General features: G+C 41.1%; 2 pseudogenes; both read left to right on the top strand.

Moving 5' to 3' along the window:
• Positions 1 to 5,236: 5,236 nt before the first annotated feature.
• Positions 5,237 to 15,980, top strand: LOC139372881 (zinc finger protein 84-like; annotated as a pseudogene).
• A 9,331-nt stretch (positions 15,981 to 25,311) lies between these two features.
• On the top strand, positions 25,312 to 25,486 carry LOC139373963 (U2 spliceosomal RNA; annotated as a pseudogene).
• Positions 25,487 to 27,482: the final 1,996 nt, after the last annotated feature.

The raw sequence follows: 27,482 nt of genomic DNA, 5'->3' as shown, positions 1-27,482 counted from the left end.
GTTTTTTTGTGGCCACTGTGCTTCTACACCTGCATTGCTTGCTCTTTGTGGATTTTAGGCTGGGTTTCTGTTAAGCACTTTGTGACAACTACTGATGTAAAAAGCTTCATAAAATAAATTTGACTGACATGTATATCACACCAACTGACTGGTTCTTCTGATGTTCACACAGGATACCATGTTGAGACATTCTCTACATCCAGAGAGCAACAGCAGGAAGATCACAGAGCTAAGAGGTCTCATCACTGCCCACATTGTGAGGAGATTTTCCCATTTCTATCAAAGCTAAAAATTGACCTAAAAATACACACAGGAGAGAAGCCTTACTCCTGCTTTGAATGTGGAAAATGCTTCAAAACATCAAATGAGCTAAAAGTTCATCAGAAAACACACACAGGAGAGAAGCCTTTCTGTGGAACTAGTTTCTCTCAACTTTCCCACTTGAAATCACATGAACGTATACATACAGGAGAGAAGCCTTACGTCTGCCCTGACTGTGGGAAGAGTTTCTCCCAATTGTATACCTTAAAAACACACCAACATATACATACAGGAGAGAAGCCATACTCCTGCTCTGATTGTGTAAAATGTTTTAAAACATCAACTGAGCTAAATGTTCATCAGAGAACACACACAGGAGAGAAGCCTTATATCTGTTCTGACTGTGGGGTGAGTTTCTCTCACCAGAGCAACTTAAAAACACACCGTTTTCACACAGGAGAGAAGTCTTACTCCTGCTCTGTGGAAGGGTGTGAGTGTAACTCAAACGTCTAGCCAAAGGTTGCGTGTTTGAATCTCACCAGGAGGACTTTAGCATCAGATGGAAGCTGGTGCCACCATTGCCTTTTATTGTCCCCCAGCACAAGGTGCACCTGTGTAATGATAATGCTGTTTTATCAGCATCTTGATATGCCACACCTGTCAGGTGGATGGATTATCTTGGCAAAGGCTGAAATGCTCACTAACAGGGATATAAACAAAGTTGTGCACAACATTTGAGAGACATTAGCTTTTTGTGCATATGGAACATTTCTGTATTTTTTTATTTCAGCTCATGAAACCAACACTTCACATGTTTTGTTTATATTTTAGTTCAGTTTATATTGTAATGTAATGTTACATACTAAATGGAGTGGCATGGATGTTTTTGTAACATATAATACGTTTTGCTCTGAGACCAGGTTGTCCCTCTGCAGTATTTTGTGGGAAGGAGCTAGTATACACTTTTTTTAAATAGATTTTTTATTGAACTAGGCAAGTCAATTAAGAACACATTCTTATTTACAATGATGGCCTAGGAATAGTGGATCAACTGCCTTGGTCAGAGGCAGAACAACAGATTTTTACCTTGTCACCTCATTGATTCGATCTAGCAACCTTTTGGTTACGGGCCCAACGCTCTAACCACTAGGATACCTTCCATTGCGATGTTTTTTATTTGATCTATTATTGTATTTTGTTTTGATGTCGTTGTTTCCGCAATGGACATGATTTTCTTTTTACAGTTTACTAACCGTACAGTAGGTGGCGGCAGACACGTTATATTTGTGTAAATGTCAGTATACCAGAGAAGAAGATTACGCTGTACACTGTCGTAGTTGGGAACAGGAAGTTCCGGGTAGAAAACGACAGAACTGTGCTGTTATGTCTATAGTGGTTGTGTCCGTTTCAAATGTATTATTACAGGTATGTAATAGCACGTTTAAACTTTCTAATGTCGAAATAATATATTAGGTAACAAATCCGTCAAGGTATTATCACGTTTTGTAAAGGTTTTAATTGTATGTGTTGTTTTAGGGTCAAAACGAGTGAGTGAAGAACGTGATTAAAAACGATTTTACAAGTCACATAGCTAGACATTGGGTTTATCTGAGTGTATGTACACAATTTCCTCAAAGTAATTTCATAAAGATTCCACTTATTCGAGTTAGTTTTTACATGTTCTTGGTTTTGTGTAAAATGTTCTTTATGAGCTGGTAAATAGCCACGTCCGAACCATCCTGTTCTCACGAGTTTACATACACTGTTTCTTTCATGTAAACTCGCGAGATCGGGATGGTTCGGAAGAGGCTGGTCAAGTGGCGGCTTCAACGGTTTCGGTCGACTTTCTAGGACTTTGCTCGTGGTGAAATGGCGACATGAGGCTGCGTGATGGAGTGTCAAAATAGAGGGAAGCTAACTGAAGTTATCCTTCACCATTTGGAGAGAGAGGCCAACTGCATGGAATGGCGTCGATTAATGCGGATGAATCGGAGCACGTGTCAAACCCATTCCATGGAGGACCAAGTGTCTGCGGGTTTTCGCTCCACACCTGTACTTGATTAATGAATTAAGGTCACTATTTAGAAAGGAACTCCCCTCATCTGATTGTCTAGGTTTTAATTGAAAGGAAAACCTGATGAGAATTGGCCCTCAATAGAGTGAGTTTGATACTCCTGAAACAATGGAAATGGAGAGTTTGAGAAGCAACAGCTGTGCTGAAATGCGATCAATGTGGGGGACAGTTCTGATGATATGGAGCAGGAGGATGAGGGCCTAGTATGTGAAATGTCTTTGCACTACAGACCAAAGAAGAACAGATACTGATGATACTGGAAGCAATGGTAACTCTAGAGGCCCACTGTAGGGAGCTAGAGTAATAATGTGTCACAGTGGAAAGTTGGGATGGTGTTTGAGGGGCCACAGGGTCTCGTTTACACCCTGATTAACCAAGGCTATAAAAAGGGAGGTGAAGTTAAACTGGGCCTCATCTGTGTAAATTAGGACTTGTTCTCAACTAGCCAACCTGGTTAAATAAAGGTGAAGTAAAAAATAAATGGTAGATTGTTAATATCTTGTGCTGGTCAGGTTCAGCAAGGGAAGATTCATCAAATGGAAAATCATAATGGGACGAAGCTCAGACGCCATGACCCTGGAGCTGATGCTACATTAAAGGGAGTAATAATCTCTGAGGTCCCAATATCTATGTCCATGGATGATATTGTTAAAGAACATGTGAAGGGAGACAGAGTGGTTGAAGCCTAAAGGTTGATCAGTAGGAAAGAGGGTTAAAGAAGTGAAAGCTTATCAGTGCTGTTGAGGTGTTAGAAGGTTTTGTCTGGAAAAGTACAGAATAGGATTCCTTAGCTTCAATGTCAGAGAATTTGACCCAGCCTCATCAATCAACCAATCAAATGTATTTATAAAGCCCTTCTTACATCAGCTGATGTCACAAAGTGCTGTACAGAAACCCTGCAGAAAACCCCATACAGCAAGCAATGCAGGTGTAGAAGCACAGTGGCTAGGAAAAACTCCCTAGAAAGGCCAGAACCTAGGAAGAAACCTTGAGAGGAAACATTCTATGAGGGGTGGCCAGTCTTCTTCTGGCTGTGCTGGGTGGAGATGTTCAAATGTTTATAGATGACCAGCAGGGTCAAATAATAATCACAGTGGTTGTCGAGGGTGCAACAGGTCAGCCCCTCAGGAGTAAATGTCAGTTGGCTTTTCATAGCCGATCGTTGAGAGTATCTCTACCGCTCCTGCTGTCTCTAGAGAGTTGAAAACAGCAGATCTGGGACAGGTAGCACGTCCGGTGAACAGGTCAGGGTTCCATAGCAGAACAGTTGAAACTGGATCAGCAAAGGTCAATCATCACAGTGTTTTTAAATGCCAAAGAATGGGACATGTAGCTGTTGAGTGAAAAGATGTGCCAAGTGTGGTGGGGAACATGATTACAGTGAATGTTGGAGCAATGTGACTGTTAAGTGTTGCATTTTTGGGGAGGACACACAGAGCAGCATTTGGTGGATGCCAGGTGCAGAGAGATGCTCAGAGATATAAAATCTGTCATGATGCATCATATGCAGAGGCTGTAAGACAGACTGGTGGAACTACAGTGCAGACTGATGGAGCTTCCATGGCTGGTCCCGTAGTAAGAGGACCTACTGTCAGACTGATGGAGCTTCCATGGCTGGTCCTGTAGTAAGAGGACCTACTGTCAGACTGATGGAGCTTCCATGGCTGGTCCTGTAGTAAGAGGACCTACTGTCAGAACTGGTCTTTCTACTTTTCCTGACATGGTTTCGAGGCCTGTTCAGAAATCTTGCGTCCATAAATGCACTGTGACAAAGGATACTTTAATAGTGAATAATATGTACTTCATAGCTTTTATTGGTGAGGTTATCAACAACTTGGATTGTGTAAAGCAGAAATACCAGGTTGAAAGTTATCTTGTAAACTGCAGCAGAGTTGTTGGGGGTAACAGATGTTACTGTCGGTATAGTTTTTGATAAGCTGGATAACCTGGGGGTGGATTGTCTCAGCATGATATAGACCCCAATGTTTGCAAACACAGAAAGGGATCTATTGATATAGTTTATTGGGGGGTGTGGGAGGGTTTTTCGGGGAAGGGGAGGGTGTGGTAGAAGTTAATAGGGATTTCTTGGTTTATTTTCTTAGTACAGAATTAGACAGACCTGCACCTTAAAGGTTTGTTTGTGGACCTCCATGATACCATAGGAGGTCTGCATCAACGGACTTCAGTGCAGGTAGTGCCTCATCAGAGAGAGAACATTTCAGTTGCTCCACAGTTCTGAAGCTGAATGTAATGATTATCAGTTCTTTACTAATATTCAGACACATTCAGTTGTTTCTATATTTATCTATAATTCAGGGTTTTCACACGGGGCTTCAAGTAAATTAATATTAGTGCCTGAAAAGTCCTTGAATTTGACTTGCCACTGTACGACCCCTGATAATTCTTAATATGGTGTGAATGGGACATACAATTGTTTTCTGTGAGTGAAATAATACAGTGAAGACAAGGTTATTCAGGAAAATAGTACATAGTGCTGCCTGAAACACACTGTGATCTTGTACTAAATGGTTTTTGAGTCATTTATGCATTTATGTGAATTTAGGAAATCTACTATAGATTAAGTGTATTTATGTTGTGCAATTTAAAATGTGTACTTTGTCTAATGTGAATGAATGTTTTGTCAAGGATTATCTACCTGATCGACTGAAATGAGATAATTGAACATTAAAAAATAGAAAATATTTTTACAGAATAAAGTGCCAGAACTGTCAAGAAAATAACTTTTGTGTCCGTTTGTCTTTATTACTACAGACCGACTCAGATTAAGTCTGAGGCCAGTAACATCAACAGTGAGGACAAACACAGCCTGCCTCTCCTTCCACACTGAGTAGAAACCTACAGTCACTGGGTCCTGATTGTGACAGTGGAGCCCAGTTTGCACTGCAGGATCCAGAGATGGCATCAGTGAAGCTGGAAGACTGCAGTCAAACACTGGAGCTGAATGTCAACATTAAAGATGAAGAAGAAGAGGAGAAGATTAGGACAACTCTTAGTCAAGGTAAGAGCTGGTTCTATCTAGAAGTTATATTCATATATTAGACCTCCATAAGTTATGACCAGTCTATTGCTTGGTTGAATTCTGTAATTCTGACATCACACATCCCTGAATAACTCAAGACTCCACAGCGAAGCAAATTTAAAGAACTTGTAACGCCTGCCTTTGCCCACACATTGTCTCAAAAACATTGAACATGTTTAATACCCTCAATCACCAAGTTAGGCATACCTCATTTCAAAATAGGCCATGGCATCATCACTGTCAATATTGAATGATAATTCTTCACGTTTTACCAGTGAAATGATCAAGCTGCGTCTGCATGCCAATCGTTTGATCTCAATCAATTTCATGGGAATATGCATTTAAATCTTCTTGAATTATTGTTTGTTTATCAAATTAGAACAGATGGTGTTAAATTATATAGACTTACTGTATTTTGTTTTAATCAAAGCACATTCTGCCTAATGGCGTGCTGTTGAGTTTGGGACGATTCAGCAAACCATCCTAAAATCTCCTAAGAAAGTAGGTGTTGTTTTTGTTGTAACAGTAATGTTATGCTATAATATTTGGTGATGTGGACTACTAATTAATCATTAGGTGATCGTCCAAGACATTGATCTAACTTTACTAAACAAACACCATTGTTTGTATAAAGTTGTAGAAACATCTCAATGATGATCAATGGAAACAGGATGCACCTGAGCTCAATTCTAAAGTTTGGGGTCACTTAACACCAGTCTCAACGTCAACAGTGAAGAGGCGACTCCGGGATGCTGGCCTTCTAGGCAGAGTTGCAATAGCCAGTTTTATTGCTTCTTTAATGAGCACCACCGTTTTCAGCTGTGCTAACATAAATTCAGAAGGGTTTTCTAATGATAAACTTGGATTAGCTAACACAACATGCCATTGGATCACAGGAGTGATGGTTGCTGATAATGGGCCTCTGTTCGCCTTTGTAGATATTCCATAAAATATCTGCCGTTTCCAGCTACAATAGTCATTTACAACAATAACAATGTCGATACTGTATTTCTGATCAATTTGATGTTATTTTAATGGACACAAAATGTGCTGTTCTTTCAAGACAAGGACATTTTTAAGTGACCCCACATTTTTTGAACAGTAGTGTATATTTAATGTTTTATATATCAAGTTGTAGAAACATCTCAAGGATGATCAATGAAACAGGAAGCATCTGAACTCAATTTTGAGTCTCTTGTTTTTCTTTGCTTTTTAAATTATTTTTAATAAATTTGCCAAAATGTCAGATCCTGTTTTAGCTTTGTCATTATGGGGGTGTGTAGATTGCTGAATATTTTTTTAAATTAAATTTTAGAATAAGGCTGTAACATAACAACATGTGGAAAAAGTCAAGGCACTGTCAGACCCCTTCCCATTTTGGTACGTTACAGCCTTATTCTAAAATTGATGACATGTTTTTCCTTGTCAATCTACACACAATACCCCATTATGACATCACAATACCCCATAATGACAAAGCCAAAACAGGATTTTTAGAAATTCTTGCAAATGTCAAAGAAAATTATAATTGCTTATCTACGTTTAAGTTTTCAGACCCTTTGCTATGAGATGATCCTTGAGATGTTTCTACAACTTGGAGTCCACCTGTGGTAAATTCAATTGATTGGACATGATTTGGACAGGCACACACCTGTCTATGTCAGGTCCAACAGTTGACAGTGCATGTCAGAGTAAAAACCAAGTCATGAGGTGGAAGGATTTGTCTGTAGAGCTCCGAGACAGGATTATGTCGGCACAGATCTGGGGACCGGTACCAAAACATTTCTGCTGCATAGAAGGTAACCAAGAACACAGAGGCCTCCATTATTCTTCAATGCAAGAAGTTTGGAACCACCAAGACTCTTACTAGAGCTGGCCACCCGGCCAAACTGAGCAATCGGGGGAGAAGGGCCTTGTTCGGGCAGGTGGCCAAGAACCCGATGGTCACTCTGACAGAGCTCCAGAGTTCCTCTGTGGAGATGAGAACCTTCCAGAAGGACAACCATCTCTGCAGCATGTCTGGAGCAAACCTGGCACCATCCCTACGGTGAAGCATGTTGGTGGCAGCAGCATGCTGTGGGGATGTTTTTCAGCGGCAGGGACTGGGTGACTAGTCAGGATCAAGGGAAAGATTAACGTAGCAAAGTATAGAGAGATCCTTGATGAAAACCTACTTGAAAGCGCTCGGGACCTCAGACTGGGGTGAAGGTTTACCTTCCAACAGGACAATGACCCTAAGCACACAGCCAAGACAATGTGGGAGTGGCTTCGGTACAAGTTTCTGAATGTCATTGAGTGGCCCAGCCAGAGCGCGGACCGGAACCCGATCAAACATCTCTGGAGAGACCTGAAAATAGCTTTTCAGAGATGCTCCCCATCCAACCTGGCAGAGCTTGAGAGGATCTGCAGAGAAGAATGGAAGAAACTCCCCAAATACAAGTGTGCCAAGCTTGTAGCTTCATACCCAACAAGACTCAAGGCTGTAATCGCTGCCAAAGGTGCTTCAACTAACTATTGTCTGAAGGGTCTGAATACTTACGTAAATGTAATACTTCAGTTATTTCTAAAAACCTGTTTTTGCTTTGTCATAATGGGCTATTGTGATGTCATAATGGGGTATTGTGTGTAGATTGATGAGGGGAAAAAAACAATTGACTCAATTTTAGAATAAGACTAATGTAACAAAATGTGGAAAAAGTCAAGGGGTCTGAATACTTTTTGAATGCATTGTAGATGTTATTTCATGCTGCTAAGACTTGTATGGATGACAACAGTATTGCCAGCATTTGTTTTATTCACTGGTCTATCTGGAGTGATCAGAGTGTAGACTAAAGAAGTGAAGTAGACAAACTGCCAGTGTTTTGAAGTTCTCTGAAATGAGTCTGTGTAGTTACTAACCCCCTTTGTCACGAGAATTTCTATCCCAATGTTCTAACGGAACTATTTTATAACTCCATCTGTATCCTAGAGGTTGTAAGGCTCTAAGTTTTAATAAACAGAGTCCCAGCATACAAATGATCAGTTCTTTATTCAGAGAGCTCTGCCCTCTCAAGTTCAGAGCCCATCTTTTATACACACATCAGTCGAGAACCCCACCCCGCTTTAGGATGGCTGTATTGTTCCACTGTACACTTACATTGTTTATCATATTCTGCAACATGTTTCATCATTTTCTGCAAGCCTAACAGTTTCTCCACTCCGGGTGGGGACAGAATGTCCTGTAAGGAACATAATGTTGTAATTATATCCTGCCAACATATTACCAACTTATAGTCTTATGTGTCTAATGGATTTCACACACAGTGATACAGTTTCAGGGTGAAATATCTTAGTCATTACTTTAAACATACAAATTCTTCTATCCCCCTTGTGATATTGAGTGGAGGATTATATGAAATGAGTCTATGTAGTTACTAACCCTTGTGATGTTGAGTGGAGGATGATATGAAATGAGTCTGTGTAGTTACTAACCCTTGTGATGTTGAGTGGAGGATGATATGAAATGAGTCTGTGTAGTTACTAACCCTTGTGATAGTGAGTGGAGGATGATATGAAATGAGTCTGTGTAGTTACTAACCCTTGTGATAGTGAGTGGAGGATGATATGAAATGAGTCTGTGTAGTTACTAACCCTTGTGATAGTGAGTGGAGGATGATATGAAATGAGTCTGTGTAGTTACTAACCCTTGTGATAGTGAGTGGAGGATGATATGAAATGAGTCTGTGTAGTTACTAACCCTTGTGATAGTGAGTGGAGGATGATATGAAATGAGTCTGTAGTTACTAACCCTTGTGATGTTGAGTGGAGGATGGTATGAAATGAGTCTGTGTAGTTACTAACCCTTGTGATATTGAGTGGAGGATGATATAGCTCATCATTTTCACCACTTTTGACTCTTTGTAGTTTTTGACTCCTACCCAGTTTTAGAATAGTTTTATTCCCATGTATTCCCATTCCCATACAGTCTACTGAAATGAATACATACACTACTGTTGAAAAGTTTAGGGTCACTTAGAAATGTCCTTGTTTTGAAAGAAAATTATGTTTTTATGGTCCATTAAAATAACATCAAATTGACCATTAATACAGTGGAGACGTTGTTAATGTTGTAAATGACTTGTAGCTGGAAACAGATTTTTTTTTAAATAGATGTACAGAGGCCCATTATCAGCAACCATCACTCCTGTGATCCAATGGCATGTTGTGTTAGATAATCCAAGTTTATCATTTTAAAAGGCTAATTGATCATTACAAAACCCTTTTGCAATTATGTTAGCACAGCTGAAGACTGTGGTGCTGATTAAAGAAGCAATAAAACGGTCCTTCTTTAGACTAGTTTAGTATCTGGGTCATTTGTCAGTTAGATTACAGGCTCAAAATGGCCAGAAACATCAGTCTATTCTTGTTCTGAGAAATGAAGGCTATTCAATGTGAGAAATTGCCAAGAAACTGAAAATCTCGTACAACACTGTGTACTACTCCCTTCACAGAACAGCGCAAACTGTCTCTAACTAGAATAGAAAGGGGAGTGGGTGGCCCCGGTGCACAACTGGGCAAGAGGACAAGTATTTTTAGAGTGTTTCGTTTGAGAAACAGACGTCTCACAAGTCCTCAACTGGCAGCTTCATTAAATAGTACCTGCAAAACGCCACTCTCAACGTCAACAGTGAAGAGGCGACTCCGGGATGCTGGCCTTCTAGACGCTATTCTGGTTAGGGCCAGTTCGCGCTGTTTTGTGAAGGGAGTATTACACTGCATTGTACGAGATCTTCAGCCGTTTCCAGCTACAAAAGTCATTTACAACGTTAACAATATATTTCTGATCAGTTTGACATTATTTGAATGGACAAAAAATGTGCTTTTCTTTCAAAACAAGGACATTTGTAAGTAACCCCAAACTTTAGAATTTATTCATTTATTTCACCACTAATGGTAGTGTATTTTTATTTTTTTTACTTTTTAAAAATGTTACCTTTATTTAACTTCCTTTACATACTGATTATTGTCCGGAATTTCGGATGACTGACGTGCCCAAAGTAAACTGCCCAGAAGCTAGGATATGCATATAATTGATAGCATTGGATAGAAAACACTCTGAAGTTTCTACAACTGTTAAAATAATGTCTGTGGGTATAACAGAATTGATATGGCAGGCGAAAACCTGTGGAAAATCCATTCGGATTTTTTATTTTTTGAGGTCACCGTTTTTTTCAATGCTTGCCTATGGGATATTCAAATAGATAGGACCCAGATTGCAGTTCATATGGCTTCCACTAGATGTCAACAGTCTTTAAAAGGGGTTCAGGCTTGTTTTTTGAAAAATGAACAAGTATTTGTAGTTTTTCCAGGGTGTGCCCCATTAGAAAAGTAGTCATGATGCGCGCATCATTGAGAGTGCGCTCTTCGTTATTCATCTTCGCTATTGAACACACTATTCTCCGTATTAAATATTATTGTTTATTTAGATATTAGAATACCTGAGGATTAATTAGAAACATCGTTTGACTTGTTTAGACGAACTTTACCGGTAACTTTTTGGATTTGTTTGTGTGCATGTTGAACGAGTGAATTACTGAATGAAGTGCGCCAACTAAACTGACATTTTTGGGATATAATGAAGGACTTTATCGAACAAAATTACCATTCATTGTGTCGCTGGGACCCTTGGGATTGCAAACAGAGGAAGATCTTCAAAGGTAAGTGATTTATTTAATTGTTGTCTGTGATTTTGTGACGCCTGTGCTGGTTGAAAAAGTATTTTGATGTGGTGCGTTGTCCTCAGCTTGGTATGTTTTCTCCTTAAAGCCTTTTTGAAATCTGACAACGCAGTTGGATTAACAAGAAGCTTTTAAATGTTGTAAGACACTTGTATTTTCATGAATGTTTAACTTCTTGACGCACCCATCCCGTTAGCGGGATCATTATCATCACAGTTTAACTTGTTGTTAATCCACCTGGCGTGTCAGATTTCAATAAAGCTTTTCGGCGAAAGCATAACAAGCGTTTATGTAAGAACATCTCTCTCAGTAGACAAAATATTTCAAACAGCTAGCAGCCAAGTAGACTGGTCACGAAAGTCAGAAAAGCAATAAATTAAATCGCTTACCTTTGATGATCTTCGGATGTTTGCACTCCCGAGAGTCCCAGTTACACAATAAATGTTAATTTTGTTCCATAAAGATTATTTTTATATCCAAAATACCTCCATTTGTTTGGCGCGTTATGTTCAGAAATCCACAGGCTCGAGCGGTCACGACATCGCAGACGAAAATTCCAAATAGTATCCGTAAAGTGCGTAGAAAGATGTCAAATGTTTTTTTATAATCAAGCCTCAGGTTGATTTTACAGTATATAATCGATAACATGTCAACCGGAATGTTGCTTCTTCCAAAGGCGAGCGAGAGAAAATGGCTGTTGCGCATGAAAAACTCTGCTGGCACCCAGCCATCCACTGACGCAATGGGTTCTTTCTCGCTCATTTTTCAAAATAAAAGCCTGAAATGATGTCTAAAGACTGTACACAGCTTGAGGAAGTCATAGGAAAAGGAATCTGGTTGATATCCCTTTAAATGGAGGCAAGGCATCCAGTGGAACAGAGAGCTTTCAGGAAAAACAGCACTTCCTTGTTGGATTTTCCTCAGGTTTTCACCTGCAATATCAGTTCTGTTATACTCACAGACAATATTTTGACAGTTTTGGAAATTTTAGAGTGTTTTCTATCCTAATCTGATTATATGCATATTCTAGTTTCTGGGCTTGAGAAATAGGCAGTTTCAAATGGGTACGTTTTTTAGCCTAAAACGAAAATACTGCCCCCTACACTCAAGAAGTTAATATTACGATTTTTGTATTCTGAATTTCGCGCTCTGCAATTTCACCGGATGTTGTCGTAGATGTCCGGCTAGCGTTTGGACATGCGCTCAAACAGGTTAACATGGCAAGTCAGTTAAGAACAAATTCTTATTTTCAATGACGGCCTAGGAACAGTGGGTTAACTGCCTTGTTCAGGGGCAGAACGACAGATTTTTACCTTCTCAGTTCGGGGATTCGATCTTGCAATCTTTCGGTTGCTCTAACCACTAGGCTACCTGTCACCCGGTATGGCCAGAAGAGGACTGACTGGTCACCGCTCTGAGCTTGGTTCCTCTCTAGGTTTCTTCCTAGGTTCCTGCTTTCTAGGGAGTTTTTCTTGGCCACTGTGCTTCTACATCTGCATTGCTTGCTCTTTGGGGATTTTAGGCTGGGTTTCTGTTAAGCACTTTGTGACATCTTCTGATGTAAAAAGGGCTTCATAAAATACATTTGATTGACATGTATATCACACCAACTAACTGGTTCTTCTGATGTTCACACAGGATACCATGTTGAGACATTATCTACATCCAGAGAGCAACAGCAGGAAGATGACAGAGCTAAGAGGTCTCATCTCTGCCCACATTGTGAAGAGATTTTCCCATTTCTATCAAAGCTAAAACTACACCTAAAAATACACACAGGAGAGAAGCCTTACTCCTGCTCTGGCTGTGGAAAATGCTTCAAAACATCAACGGTGCTAAAACTTCATCGGAGAACACACACAGGAGAGAAGCCTTTCTACTGCCCTGACTGTGGAACTCGTTTCTCTCGAGTTTCCCACTTAAAAAGACACAAACGTATACATACTGGGGAGAAGCCATACTCCTGCTCTGACTGTGGAAAATGTTTTAAAACATTAAATGAGCTAAAAGTCCATCAGAGAACACACACAGGTGAGAAGCCTTTCTTCTGCCCTGACTGTGGAACTAGTTTCTCTCGAGTTTCCCACTTAAAAAGACACGAACGTATACATACAGGGGAGAAGCCATACTCCTGCTCTGACTGTGGAAAATGTTTTAAAACATTAAATGAGCTAAAAGTTCACCAGAGAACACACACAGGAGAGAAGCCTTACGTCTGCTCTGACTGTGGAAAATGCTTCACAACATCAAGTGATCTAAAAGTTCATCAAAGAACACACACAGGAGAGAAGCCTTTCTTCTGCCCTGACTGTGGAATTAGTTTCTCTCAACTTTCCAACTTAAAATCACATGAACGTATACATACAGGAGAGAAGCCTTACTCCTGCTCTGACTGTGTAAAATATTTCAAAACATCAACTGAGCTAAAAGTTCATCAGAGAACACACATACAGGGGAGAAGCCATACTCCTGCTCTGACTGTGGGAAATGTTTTAAAACATTAAAGGAGCTAAAAGTACATCAGAGAACACACACAGGAGAGAAGCCTTACATCTGCTCTGACTGTGGGACTAGTTTCTCTCAACTTTCCCATTTAAAATCACATGGACGAATACATACAAGGGAGAAGCCATACTCCTGCTCTGACTGTGGAAAAAAAATTAAAACAACAAATGAGCTTAAAGTTCATCAGAGAACACACACAGGAGAGCAACCTTACATCTGCTCTGATTGTGTAAAATGCTTCAAAACATCAACTGAGCTTAAGGTTCATGAGAGAACACACACAGGAGAGACGCCTTACGTCTGCTCTGACTGTGGAAAATGCTTCACAAAATCAACTCATCTAAAAGTTCATCAGAGAACACACACAGGAGAGAAGCCTTACGTCTGTTCTGACTGTGGAAAGTGCTTCAAAACATCAAATGAGCTAAAAGTTCATCAGAGAACACACACAGGAGAGAAGCCTTATGTCTGTTCTGACTGTGGAAAGTGCTTCAAAACATCAACTCATCTAAAAGTTCACCAGAGAACACATACAGGAGAAAAGCCTTACTCCTGTTCTGACTGTGGGGTAAGTTTCTCTCGACTGGATACCTTAAAAAAACATCAACATATACATGGAGAGAAGCCATACTCCTGCTCTGCCTTTGTAAAATGCTTCAAAACAGCAACTGAGCTAAAAGTTCATCAGAGAACACACTCATGAGAGAAGCATGCTTACATCTGCTCTGACATTTGGGTGAGTTTCTCTCACCATAGCAACTTAACACACACCAATGTATACACACAGGAGAGAAGCCTTACTCCTGCTCTGTGGAGGGTTGGGCGTGTAAGTTAAATGTCTAGCCAAAGGCTGTGTGTTTGAATCTCATCAAGGAGGACTTTAGCATTTTAGCTAATTAAGCAACTTTGCAACTACTTACTACTTTTTATCTATGTTAGCATGTTAGCTTAGCATGCAACTACTTAGCATGTTAGCTAACCTTTCCCTAAACCCATTTAACTCTACATTACGCCCCTCACCCTAACCTAGCTAATGTTTGTAACAACAAATTGGAATTTGTAACATATCATACATATTACAAGTTCGTAACATATTGTATGAATAGCAATGCGTAAGATAACATACGAATTGTAAATCGTAACATACGATAATAACATCCTATAAGTCGTATTATACTAAACAACAATCTAAATACAACCATTTCAAATATTTACAGTTCGTGTAAGGAAATCAGGCAATTGAAATAAATCAGGTTCTAATCTATGGATTTCACATGACTGAGCAGGGGCTCAGCCATGGGTGGGACTTGGGAGGGCATAGACCCACTTGGGAGCCAGGCCCAGCCAATCAGCATGAGTTTTTCCCCACAAAAGGTTTTTATTACAGACTGAAATACTACTCAGCCCGCCCCCCCTCACAATCTTGCAGGTGAAGAGGTCCTGTGCTGCTGTGGTTACATGTGATCTGCAGTTGTGAGGCCAGTTGGATGTACTGCCAAATTCTCCAAAAGGACGTGAGAGGTTGCTTATGGTAGAGATATAAATATTGAGTTATCTGGCTATGGTGGACGTTCCTGCAGTCATCATGACAATTGCATATTCCCTAAACTTGAGACATCTGTGACATTGATGTTGTGTGGCCATTTATTGTCCCCCGCTGTTTTATCAGCATCTTATGCCACACCTGTCAGGTGGATGGATTATCTTGACAAAGGCTGAAATGCTCACTTACAGAGATATAAACAAAGTTGTGCACAACATTTGAGAGAAATTATGTTTTTGTGCATATTGCTGGAATTTTTTATTTCAGCTCATGAAACCAACATGTTTAGTTTATATTTTAGTTACGTTTTTATTGGTAGGCCTAACATACTAAATGGAGTGGCATGGATGTTTTTGTAATACATAATACGTTTTGCTCTGAGACCAAGTTACCACAGTATTCTGTGGTAAGGAGCTAGTGGACACTTGTTTTATTGAACCTTTATTTAAATAGGCAAGTCAGTTAAGAACAAATTGTTATTTACAATGATGGCCTAGGAACAGTGGGTTAACTGCCTTGTTCAGAGGCAGAACAACAGATTTACCTTGTCAGCTCGGGGATTTGATCTTGCAACCTCTTGCAACCTTTTGGTTACTGCCACTAGGCTATCTTCCGCCACCCCTAACATGTATCAGATAGCGATGATCACTTTTCACCATTAGTTTGGGGGGATTATTTTACAACCTTATTTAATGATACACAGTTTATGAAATTAATACATGTGTTTATTAATTGTCTTTAAAACTAGATGAGTTATTTTAGTTACTGATCAAGAATGTGTTTGGATAACTGCATTGATGCAAACTTTATTGATCTGCCAATGAAAAATAAAGTTACATGAATATGTACTGGTCAACCTCTTCTTCTGTTTAGTATTCAGTTCTTCATATTAGATCTGACAGTATGAATGGTTCTTATGGTTGTGTTCAGTTCTTCATATTAGATCTGACAGTATGAGAAAGGAAGTTAACCCCCTAACAACTGCTCCCCGGGTGCCGATGACTTCAATTAAGGCAGCCTACCCCCCACTCACACACACCTCTCTGATTCAGAGGGGTTGGGTTAAATGTGGAAGACACATTTTGGTTAAATGCATTTCCCTTTCCCCACACCAGAGTTCTACAAGACTATTTACATAATGGACATTTCAACAGTTTGACCCTCAATATAGTCTTGGGCATTTACTGAGCTGTAACAATGGACCATGGAAAAGGTCTGTTGAAATGAATACTGTAGTGGTGTGAGGAAGGTAACACAAGGTTCCATTCCCCAATAGTAACTATTGAGAGAAACAGATGAGTGAATAATAGAGCCTGTAATTGTCAATGTAACACCTGACCACATACCTATAATGTAACATGATGAACCTTAGGTTTTCAGATATGTGTTTTTTTTAAACCTCCTAATGGGTGGATTCATTACGCCGATTCTGTTGTAAAACATTGTCTGTTAGAACCCGTTTACTCCCCCCAAACATTTTTTTGCAAGGACAAGGAGAGTTTCTATTGGACAAATTCCGGTAGGTCCCTCCCAATTTCGCTCCATTTGCTCTGTTTGCTTTTTAAATGGTAAACGGTTACCGTTGCAAGGCGTAATGAATACACCCCAGTTCTTAGTTGTAGTGCCTTTCACCTCTTTCAACCCACCCTTCCAGTGGGATAAAGATTATAAATTTTTGTAAGTAGGGCTGGACGGTATACCGTATTTTACGACGTACTGGTATTGTTGCACGGACCCGTTTGGTTTGGACTTTTCCTATAACGGTATTTTAATGTTTGATTTGTTAAGTGGGATACGCCCTGTGTAACATCTATTTGTAGTGCCTTTCACCTCTTTGAACCCACCCTTCCAGTGGGATAAAGATTATACATTTTTGTAAGTAGGGCTGGACGGTATACCGTATTTTACGACGTACTGGTATTGTTGCACGGACCCGTTTGGTTTGGACTTTTCCTATAACGGTATTTTAATGTTTGATTTGTTAAATGGGATACGCCCTGTGTAACATCTATTTTACTTCGCTTCTCTCCATGCCGCTTTCCACGCAGACCTAGCCCCGCCCCCTGTCACTCGATGAGGCATTTGTTGTTCCTCGACCATGAGACACTTGTGCTCCGTCTGCAGGTTCAATGCAGCACATGCAACAATGTTGATGACAACGATGCTGTTTTCTCTTTACTTCTTAATATAAACCACTAGCTTTCTAAAATTACACTACTAGTTCGTGTTTTCTTAGCAAGTTGGGCCTAAATTTTGTTAGCCGCTAATCGCTAGCTAGCAATCTAATAAATGTACTGAGTCAGAGCAAACGTAATTAGCTATGCAGCCTGATAATACCAGTGATGCTGTAGACCGAAATCAGCATGTTGTTTGGGAAACAGTATCTTCAAAACCAAATAGGAATATGTGAAGCAAGAATGTTAGCTACATGAAGTAGCTAAGAGAAAGAGTAGGAACCAACGTGTTGTCACAATAACTGCTCCCTGGCATTTTAATTTGTCATGTCAAACACTGTATTCAAAGAGCCCACTATTATATTTTAACTATAGAATAATCCCTAACACTACTTTACACCCAGCGTCATAACACTTTATGACACAGTCATAACCATGTCATAATGTCAACAGCTGATAGAACTTGCCATAACACTGTCATGACCTGTTTAGACATATTGCATTATTTTATGACTGGTTATGACATAAGTGTCAAAATCCACAAAACCAGCCACACATGGCAAAACATTCCATTACACCATAGCCTGTGTGTCAACAGTATGTTTGTTATGTATCATTTTTTTAATTGAACATGTTCAATTATTATTGTAATTGCGCACACATTGTCAGACATGGACCTACCCCAATGCTCTGTTGTTGATGACTGGGATGAATGCAGCAGCACATTTCCGGTGAGAGACATGGCCCGATGTAATTATACAAAAAATAAGAGTTTGACCAGCAAAAATGTACAAACTTTATTTATTGGTAGATGGATTCAGTTCAATGCATTCATCCAAAACACTTTTCTCATCAATGACTACAATGACAATTTAATAAATATATGAAGTCATTTCTAAGATTGTGTATCGTTAAATAGTTGTTTAGTATTAAAAACTGATCATCACACCATCTGATACATGTTGTGTCTCAGCTCCTTCCCACAGAAAACTGATCACACCATCTCTATCTGATACATGTTGTGTCTACTAACCCATTCCCACAGAAAACTGATCATCACACCATCTCTATCTGATACATGTTGTGTCTACTAACCCATTCCCACAGAGAACTGATCATCACACCATCTCTATCTGATACATGTTTTCTACTAACTCATTCCCACAGAAAACTGATCATCACACCATCTGATACATGTTTTCTACTAACTCATTCCCACAGAAAACTGATCATCACACCATCTCTATCTGATACATGTTTTCTACTAACTCATTCCCACAGAGAACTGATCATCACACCATCTCTATCTGATACATGTTGTGTCTACTAACTCATTCCCACAGAGAACTGATCATCACACCATCTCTATCTGATACATGTTTTCTACTAACTCATTCCCACAGAAAACTGATCATCACACCATCTGATACATGTTTTCTACTAACTCATTCCCACAAAAAAATGTTGCCTGCAGAACAGCCTGAACAGGCAGTTAACCCACTGTTCCTAGGCCGTCATTGAAAATAAGAATTTGTTCTTAACTGACTAGCCTAGTTAAATACAGGTAAAATAAAATAAATATTGGCATTAGAGAAAGGCATAAAGCAATCACAGGTGTTGATTGGGAGAGCTAAGACAACAACAGGTAAACAGCTCAGACAACAACGGGCAAATGGCGATGAATGGGCAGAGAGGGTCCGTTAGCTACACACAGGGCCTGAGTTTGAGGCTGGGGCCGACAGATAAACAAAATGAAGTACCGTGTTAATGAACAGTCCAGCAGGCATCAGCTGTGTAGCCGAGTTGCTGCTGATTGGACCTCGGAACACCACCGCCACCAGCTTGTACTGTTGACACCAGGCAGGATGGGTCCATAGACTCATGCTGCTTATGCCAAACCCTGCCTCTGCCATCAGCATGATGCAACAGGATCTGGGGTTTGTCAGACCAGGCAATGTTTTTGCACTCAATTGTCCAGGGTTGATGATCGTGTGCCCACTGGATCCACTTCTTCCTTGTTTTTAGCTGATAAGAGTGGAACCTGGTGTGGTTGTCTGCTGCAATAGAACAATCCATGACAAGGATCGACAAATTGCAGCATTCCGAGATGCCATTCTGCACGACACTTGTTGTGCTGTGGGGTTATTTGTCTGTCTGTGGCCCGCCTGTTAGCGTGCACGACTCTTGCCATTCTCCTTCGACGTCTTTCATCAACAAGCTGTGTTCGACCCCCACAGGACTGCTGCTGACTGGATATTTGGTCGCACCATTCTCTGTAAACCCTAGACACTGTTGTGTGAAAAGCCAGGAGGGTGGCTGTTTCTGAGATACTGGATCCAGCGTACCTGGTAACTATTATACCACGCTCAAAGTCACGTACCTGGCAACTATCATACCACGCTCAAAGTCGCTTAGGTCACTGGTTGACCCCTCCCTCCATTTTTTTTTGTACACTGCTGCTACTCTCTGTTTATTTTCTATGCATAGTCACTTCACGTACAAAAATGACCTCAACTAACCTGTAGCCCCGCACACTGACTCGGTACCGGTACCCCCCTGTATTTAGCCTCATCATTTTGTATTACTTTGTGTTACTTTTTTATTATATTTTACTTTAGTTTATTCGGTAAATATTTCCTTTAACTCTTCTTGAACTGCATTTGGTTAAGGGCTTGTCAGTAAGCAGTTCACGGTAAGGTCTACACTGTTGGTTAAGGGCTTGTCAGTAAGCAGTTCACGGTAAGGTCTACACTGTTGGTTAAGGGCTTGTCAGTAAGCAGTTCACGGTAAGGTCTACACTGTTGGTTAAGGGCTTGTCAGTAAGCAGTTCACGGTAAGGTCTACACTGTTGGTTAAGGGCTTGTCAGTAAGCAGTTCACGGTAAGGTCTACACTGTTGGTTAAGGGCTTGTCAGTAAGCAGTTCACGGTAAGGTCTACACTGTTGGTTAAGGGCTTGTCAGTAAGCAGTTCACGGTAAGGTCTACACTGTTGGTTAAGGGCTTGTCAGTAAGCAGTTCACGGTAAGGTCTACACTGTTGGTTAAGGGCTTGTCAGTAAGCAGTTCACGGTAAGGTCTACACTGTTGGTTAAGGGCTTGTCAGTAAGCAGTTCACGGTAAGGTCTACACTGTTGGTTAAGGGCTTGTCAGTAAGCAGTTCACGGTAAGGTCTACACTGTTGGTTAAGGGCTTGTCAGTAAGCAGTTCACGGTAAGGCCTACACTGTTGGTTAAGGGCTTGTCAGTAAGCAGTTCACGGTAAGGCCTACACTGTTGGTTAAGGGCTTGTCAGTAAGCAGTTCACGGTAAGGTCTACACTGTTGGTTAAGGGCTTGTCAGTAAGCAGTTCACGGTAAGGTCTACACTGTTGGTTAAGGGCTTGTCAGTAAGCAGTTCACGGTAAGGTCTACACTGTTGGTTAAGGGCTTGTCAGGAAGCAGTTCACGGTAAGGTCTACACTGTTGGTTAAGGGCTTGTCAGTAAGCAGTTCACGGTAAGGTCTACACTGTTGGTTAAGGGCTTGTCAGTAAGCAGTTCACGGTAAGGTCTACACTGTTGGTTAAGGGCTTGTCAGTAAGCAGTTCACGGTAAGGTCTACACTGTTGGTTAAGGGCTTGTCAGTAAGCAGTTCACGGTAAGGTCTACACTGTTGGTTAAGGGCTTGTCAGTAAGCAGTTCACGGTAAGGTCTACACTGTTGGTTAAGGGCTTGTCAGTAAGCAGTTCACGGTAAGGTCTACACTGTTGGTTAAGGGCTTGTCAGTAAGCAGTTCACGGTAAGGTCTACACTGTTGGTTAAGGGCTTGTCAGTAAGCAGTTCACGGTAAGGTCTACACTGTTGGTTAAGGGCTTGTCAGTAAGCAGTTCACGGTAAGGTCTACACTGTTGGTTAAGGGCTTGTCAGTAAGCAGTTCACGGTAAGGTCTACACTGTTGGTTAAGGGCTTGTCAGTAAGCAGTTCACGGTAAGGTCTACACTGTTGGTTAAGGGCTTGTCAGTAAGCAGTTCACGGTAAGGTCTACACTGTTGGTTAAGGGCTTGTCAGTAAGCAGTTCACGGTAAGGTACACTTGTATTCGGCGCATGTGACAAATAAAGTTTGATGTGGTTTTGCCCAATATAACATTCAATCGAACAGTAATGGAATGCTTCGATGCCTGTCCGCCTGCTTTACATAGCAAGCAACGTGACTCATTGTCTATATGAGCGTTCCATTATCGTGTACCTAATAAACTGGCCGGTGAGTAGATATCAATATCATATTGAATTGTGGATTATTGGTGCACACCACTAATTGCTTTCAACGTGACTAAAATAACAAAACTAAAATACAATTTAATAAACAAGTGTAGTCGTTCCATATCCTGCTTATCATTAAAGTAATAGCTAAATAAGCGAAACACCTTCTTCGCCCGCTTTGAGGAAAACACAGTGCCACCGACGCGGGTCACCACCTCTCACCAGGACTGTGAGCTCTCGTTCTCCATGGCCGACGTGAGTAAGACATTTAAGTGTGTTGACCCTTGTAAGGCTGCCGGTCCAGAAGGCATCCCTAGCTGCATCCTCAGAGCATGCACAGACCAGCTGGCTGGAGTGTTTACGGACATATTCAAATCTCTCCACATCCTGTCTGTTGTACCCACTTGCTTGAAGATTCCACCATTGTTCCTGTACCCAAGAAAGCTAAGGTCTAACTTCTGCTATCATGAAGTGATTTGAGAGGCTAGGGATCATATACACCTCCACCTTACCCGACAACCTAGACCCACTACAATTTGCATACTGCCCCCACAGGGCCATGTGGATCAGTTTACCAACAAAGACGAGACAGCCTATAGGGAAGAGGTGAGGGCCCTGGCAGAGTGGTGCAAGGAAAATAGCCTCTTCCTCAATGAGAAAAACAAAAGGATCTGGTCGTGGACTTTGGAGATAGCAGAGGGAGCACATCGACAGGCCACAGTGGAGAGGGTCAAAATCTTAAAAGTTACTTAGCGTGCACATCACTGACATCCTGAAATGGTCCTTTCACACACAGATGTGGTGAAGAAGGAGCAACAGGAGGCTGAAGAAAGGGCTTGGAGAACAGCCCCGAGATACTACATTTTGTGATAACATTTTACCTCTCATTCTGGGAGGAGGGAGAGAAGGAGGTAGTTAGAGGTAGGGAGGGAGGTAGAGAGGGAGGTAGAGAACACCTCTGTGTTTGGAGACATTGGATCAGCATTCTTGGGTCTTGGGTCTCCTGTTAACACATTTTATGTAGGGAAGCTAATGATCCAAAATGTTTTGACATTCCTGGGAGTGTGTAAACTTGTATGTTTTATTAGCATAGCATTTTTGTATGTTTTATATTCTTGAAAATGTATCAATTTACAAATTCGACCACTTGGAAGCCACTTGGGCAAATTGTGAAGGACACCTGGGTGACTTCATAGTAAATTTCATGCAACTTGCTTATTAGTCTTCCAGTTATCAGTCTGAAACGTTGCACATACACTGCTGCCCTCTTGTGGACACCATCTAAATTACAACCAGGGTCGTGACTAGATTTGGGTCCTTTCTGTTGCATTTCAAAGATGGTGGTACAAAACAATTTAAAGTTTTATTTGTATTTTCTTCTATCAGATCTATTGTGTTATACTCTCCTACATTCAATTCACATTTCCACAAACTTCAAAGTGTTTCCTTTCAAATGGTATCAAGAATATGTATATCCTTGCTTCAGGGCCTGAGCAACAGGCAGATAGATTTGGGTATGTCATTTTTGGCGAAAATTGAAAAAACGGGGCTATCCCCTTAATGGGATAGTGCTTAGTGCTTTTTCTTTCAAAAACAAGAATTTCTTAAGTGACTCCAAACTTTTGAACGGTAGTGTGTGAATAAGCAGCCCATTCATTCCAGTAGGCCCCATGAAGTCAGAACAATACAAAAAGCACAACCATTTCATTTCCAAAATGGAATTTTACCACCATGATATGACATTTCTTGTAGTGACTGAGTAAGCCTAAATGTAAAAGTAAGCCTCAAAAGTGCCACCTTTATTATGAGGAGGAAACATTTAGGCAGCCAGGACCATAGGCCAGGACCGCTCTGGCCTAAGCTCTCACTTCAGTCCAGTGCCATGGATGGACATCTTTGAAGTTTGTCCTCTAGTAATTTAGGAGGGCAACTTTATGAAGGCCTCCTCACAATGGCCTTATCCTACAACGCTCAACAGAAGAAAAAAATACATAGGCTATTATTATTGTTCACATTTCTTGCATTGATGTATTGAAGTCATGCAGTTTGATGTACAACACGGGACAGCTTGGAAAAAGCAACGGTCGGTGGAACTCTGGCGACACCAAGTGGACAATTGCTTCAGTTCAGTTGTGGCAGCAACGCTACCAGAGATATTTGGACCCAGACTTGACCAGACTACCTCTGACAGTCAAAAGGACGGACATAAGGGTACTGGGGGTAAAGTTTGACCGGGGGGGAGGAGGGAGCGGTAACTGGAGTGGGATCCTGGGGACAGTAAGACAGACACTGGGTTTTTGGGGATTACGACAGCTGACTTTTGAGGGCAAGGTTTTAATCATTAAAGCTGTGATTTTACCTGTGCTTTTATTAATCAGTTCTGTTTTTATTCCCCCTCAAAGGAGTATTTTAGCCCTGGAGCGGATGCTTTTTTACTTCCTGTGGGGAGGCAAGCGGGAGAGGCTGAGGAGGGAGGTGGTTAAGAGGCCCAGGTCCAAGGGGGGGGAAAGGCTTGCCTGACCTCTACTTGTTCCTGGGAAGCCGCTACACAGCGTTACATCTCACTCTTGCCACCTCCCCGGCCAACAACAAGACTCAGGCCCTCGCACGGTTCTGGCTGGGATCTTACTTCAGGACCCTGAGGCTGATCCCAGTCGACCTGCGAGCCCCAGTCTCTTTCCTGCTACCCCCGCACTACGTCCAGCTCCAGAAGTTAAGACATTTTAAACTGGAAAAAGAAACAGTCACGGTCTTAACAAAACACCGCTCTCTTCTCTCTCTTGTGCAGGATCGGGAACCAGTGTGTCCAGTGCGCGGGCTCGCTATAGGTGAGCCCACAACAGTTTGGCGCAACGTGGCCCATCCTGCTCTCCTGAATCGGCATCCTGGATGCATCCTGTCCTGGATGGTCGACCACGAGATCCTCCCGGTCAGGGCCGTTATGCACTCACGGGGCATGGCGAGGACATCCGTGTGCCCCCGACCAGGCTGCGGCCAAGAAGAGTCAGTGAGGCACTTGCTCTGGGAGTGCAGAGCTACAGGGACCGGTAGAAGGAAGCAGAACCCCTGATCACCCCGTGTCTGCCAGCAGGGGAGGACCTAACACCTCAGCTTGTGCTGTATGGGGTGGGCCGAAGGCTGTTCTGGCCCACCCTCACGTGCTTGAAGGAAGCACTGTGGTCCTCCCGAAACCTGCTGGTAGCGAAAAACGTAGAGACCACCCCCCAGGCAGTGGCCATGGTAGCCACGGAAGCCCTGGGGTGGTACGGAAGGAAGGGGGCCTCGACCCCAGGCGAAGGGTCCCCCACAACACCCTAGGTCCCGGCGGCCACGGCCTGACAGCGCTGCGGCGCCTAGGGCGATGCGACTAGGGGAGGGATCTCCTCTGGGCCCCGAAGGACGGGATGATAATCTATTCAGAGGAGCAGGGTGAGGCGAGTTTGATAAGGACTCACCCCGCTCCTGTACAGAGGATCGAAGACAGCTTTTTAACAAAGTGACTTTTTAACATGTTTTTTCATGTCTTCGAACAATTCTATCTTGTTAAATCATTTGTACACATTTTAAATGGCTTTTACAGATTTTATGTTTTTTACAATGAAAAGTCATTTTATTCATGGTTGTTTTTATTGGTTTTAACAACATGTACTTTTTAACAAATTTAAATGTAATCGTCAAATGATGTGTTTTTATGCTTGTATGCCGTTGTTATGTGTAAAAATGATGTAAAAGTATATGAGCTGTTTTTAAATGTGACAAAACTTATTTTTTTAAAAACGAACGAAAAAAAAAATCTGTTCTTATCAGTTTAATTTCTGATATCTGGGGACCATATATTAAATAGATTTTTGGAACAGGGAGATGGAATAGGGGCTTGCTCCGTCCACTCCACGCATCGACCTGGTATTGCAGTACCTCCAGGAACGGTGCACCCCCTGTCGTTGTAAATATAAATAAGGCGTTGCTTCCTTATAGTTTGTTAGGAGCATGGTCTATATTGTAGTTACACATTGTACAAGTTCATCTTAGTGTCAGTGATGACTAGACAGTGCTGGTCAGGTCGGTCACCATTATATTAATTATGATAGCTGATGTGAATGGTGCGTTAATCTTTAAAAAAAAGTTTAAGTCACGCACATGGGATACAGGGTGTAAACGGTACAGTATAATGCTTACTTGCAAGCTCTCCTCAACAGTGAAATACACACGATCAAACAGATACACAAATAGCTAAGTAATAAAGTAGTTAAAAACAAATGTATGATTTGGATATATATACACAATATACACAAGAAGACTATACAGTATAAACTATGAAACATACCTCACATACCGGTAACGTTATCTGATGTATTTGTCTGAAGTCAATATTTGATAGGCCTGCTATTTTCACAAGACTCAAATATATGTCGTTAAATGTATACAAGGTTTATAACTCATCTGCCTGTGTTAAAGTAACTATGTATTATCCCATTATTTCTATGACGTCACACTGCACTTTTTCAAGTGACAAAAACTTGATATAGCGTAGCAAGAGTTATTCCTTCGCTTACGGCATTATTACAGATCATATATGCACCATACAGTCACTGGCTTTACGGCCATATCAGTCTCAATACGCCTGGTCTCGGAGGCTCAGCAGGGTCGGGCCTGGTTAGTACTTGGATGGTACACTGCCTGGGAATACCAGGTGCAGTAAGCTTTTTTGTCCAGCAGGGTGTACTCTTGTACTATTTAATCAGGGAGCAACCGCCTTGATGTATTACAGTTTCTCTCAATCGCCTACAATCATTTTTTGGAACAATGTTGTTGATTTTTAAAACAGAGTCCACAAAACACACAACTTTTATAAAACAGTAAATGCTTTTTGAAAATGTACTTGTCTTTTTAAAAAAAAAAAAAAATCATAAAATAATACCATCAAAATTGCAAATCCGTTCATCAAAAGAATGACACAACTATACTTATTTCTTGAATGCAAGCAGACAAAACAGAAAGTTAGTCTGTCTTTTAAAAATCCCAGTAGATCCATAAATGTTCTTTGCAGTCACTAAATCATGATGACCAAAACTGGAAGTACAACGATACAAACATGCAGAATTATGGGCAATTACTCTCCTTTATTGCATATTTCACCAAACAATTTAATCCACATCAAATTTAATTACTGATAATTTAAAAATATTAATATTTGCACATTGTGTGTACGATTCATTCATCGGTACAGATGGCAAACAGAAACACAATCCACAATAGAAATAAGGAAAGCTGAATACAACAGGGGAACACAACTGATGTATAGGCCTCAATCCACACCAAAGCAAAGCTCTAGAATAGAAGGTCACGTGTTGGAGATGATGACATAGGAGTCAGCCAAAGTTACTTAGAAGTAACCCAACTTCATTCTCTGCATCTCTGAATATTTGCAATATAGTAAAAAATGTAACGAATTAGACAGTCCCCGTTAAGTAAGATCTTTTAAACAGGTCAACATTAACAAGGCCGCAGGGACAGACAGATTACCTGGACGTGTACTCAGAGCATGTCCTGACCAACTGGCAAGTATCTCCACTGACATTTTCAACCTGTCCCTGACTGAGTCTGTAATACCTACATGTTTCAAGCAGACCACCATAGTCCCTGTGCCCAAGAACACCAAGGTAACCTGCCTAAATGACAACCGACCCGTAGGACTCACGTCTGTAGCCATGAAGTGCTTTGAAAGGCTGGTCATGGCTCACATCAACACCATCATCCCCAGTCCATGCCCTGACGAATTGAGGCTGTTCTGATGGCAAAAAGTTTTAACTGAATATTAGGAAGGTGTCCTTAATGTTTTGTACACTCAGTGTACATACACTGAAAAATATATAAATGCAACATGTCAACTGTTGGTCCCATGTTTCATGAGCCGAAATAAAATATAATGTACC

Source organism: Oncorhynchus clarkii, chromosome 18 (genome assembly GCF_045791955.1).
Source record: "Oncorhynchus clarkii lewisi isolate Uvic-CL-2024 chromosome 18, UVic_Ocla_1.0, whole genome shotgun sequence".
Lineage (NCBI taxonomy): Eukaryota > Metazoa > Chordata > Actinopteri > Salmoniformes > Salmonidae > Oncorhynchus > Oncorhynchus clarkii.
This window is presented reverse-complemented; position numbering and strand designations above follow the sequence as displayed.